Consider the following 1,983-nt stretch of genomic DNA (forward strand, 5'->3'; position numbering starts at 1 on the left):
GGTCTGTACCTGGCTTCCAATTTCTGTACATTATTTCCCCCTTTTTGTCTATAAATCTTCTTCCACTACATGACTGCACTGGAGTCTCTGTGAATTTGCTGTAATTCTGGGGGCTGCCCAATTTGAGAATTGTTCATTGCTCAATTAAACTCCTTTAAATTTAATTTGGCTAAAGCTTTTCTTTTATCAACACAGACTATGCTGTTACCAAGGATTTAGTAAATTTTCTGGAATAAATGTTTCTTCATTTTGCTGTATGCCTTCAGAACAATGTGCAGAAACTTAAAAAAAACTATTTTCTTTAACTTCTTTTTTAGTAAAACGATTGTTATGCTTAATAGGCTACTGTGCTTCTCACTTCTTTCTGGAAATCTGTTAGCAATCGTTGTCAATTGATTCTTGACAAAGATACCAAGGGAATTAAATGGGGGAAAGGATAATTGTTTCAACAATTGGTCCTGGAACAATTGGATATTTATATGCTAAAAAGTTACCCTTGCTTCTTACCTCACTCCATAAAGAAAAATTGATTCAAAATAGATAAAGACCTTAAGGTAAGAGTCAACAGCATAAAACTTCTAGAAGACATAAGAGAAAATTCAAGCAGTCACAAGTTAGATAAAGTTTTCATAATTAGACTTTCTGGACTACCCAGAGGAGGGTCCATATGGCATTGTTCTGGATTCCATTGTAACTTAAAGGAAAACTTTCACAATGTCTGAAGCCCTTGATATCCTGCAAATGAAGAAGGAGGATATCTTCAAATTTCTTGCAGCATGGACCCAATTAGGTGGCATCAACCTTGACTTCCAAATGGAACAGTACACCTATAAAAGGAAAAGTGACAGAATCTGCTTCCTAAATCTGAAGAGGACCTGGGAGAAGCTTCTTCTGGCAGCTTGTGCCATGGTTGCCCTTGAAAACCCTGCTAATGTCAGTGTTACACCCTCCAGAATACTGGTCAATGGGCAGTGCTGAAGTTTGCTGCTGCCACTGGAGTCACTCTTATTGCTGGCTGTTTCACTCTTGAAACTTTCACTAACCAGATCCAGGCAGCCTTCTGGGAGCCATGGCTTTTGGCAATTACTGATCCCAGGGCTGACCACCAGGCTCTCACAAAGATGCTTATGCTAACCTGCCCACCATTGCTTTGGGTCACACAGATTCTCCTCTGTGCTGTGGACATTGCTGTAATTCTGGGGGCTGCCTTGCTGTTGCTCTGCAACAACAAGGGTGCTCATTTGGTGGGTTTGATGTGGTAGATGCCAGCCTGGGAAGTTCTGCACATGTGTGGCACCATTTTCTGTGAACACCCATAGGAGGTCATGCCTGATCTCTACATCTACAGAGATCCCACAGAGATTGAAAAGAAAGAGCATGCTGCTGCTAAAAATGCTGAAGCTAAGGAGGAATTTCAGGGTGAAGGGACTGCCCTGGCTCCTGAGTGCACTGCTACTCAGCCTGAGGTTGCAGCCTGCTCTGAAGGTGTGCAGGTCACAGGTGCCCCTTGTGTCTATTCAGCAGGTCCCTACTGAAGACTGAAGCACTCAACCTGCCATGGAAGACTGGTCCACAGCTCCTACTGCTTGGGCCACTGAATGGGTAGGAAAAACCACTGAGTGGTCTTAAGCCATTTTCTGCAGGCTCCTAAGCAAAATGGAAATAAGGTTGTTTCCAAAATAGAAATAAACATCAGTTGTTAAAAAAAAAAAGTTTTTTATAATTAGGACACAAAAGTACAAAGTATAAAATAAAAAAAATTGGATTTCATCAAAATTAAAAACTCTTGGTCCTCAAAAGAAATTTAAGGAAATAAAAAGGAAAGCCACAGACTAAGAAAATACTTTCAAATATTTCAGATACAGAATTTGTATCTGAAATATATAAATAACCCACACAACTCAATAATAAGACAAACAACCCAAATAAAAATGGGCAAAAGAGTTAAACAGAAACTTAATCAAAGAAGACATAGAGAAGGAA

At 39.8% G+C, this 1,983-nt stretch overlaps 1 pseudogene; it reads left to right on the forward strand.

The window, feature by feature from the left end:
* The first annotated feature begins 714 nt into the window (after positions 1 to 714).
* Positions 715 to 1,629, forward strand: LOC105515559 (annotated as a pseudogene).
* Positions 1,630 to 1,983: the final 354 nt, after the last annotated feature.

The sequence above is a fragment of the Colobus angolensis genome, unplaced genomic scaffold (assembly GCF_000951035.1).
Source record: "Colobus angolensis palliatus isolate OR3802 unplaced genomic scaffold, Cang.pa_1.0 Scaffold263, whole genome shotgun sequence".
In the NCBI taxonomy this organism is placed as follows: Eukaryota; Metazoa; Chordata; class Mammalia; order Primates; family Cercopithecidae; genus Colobus; species Colobus angolensis.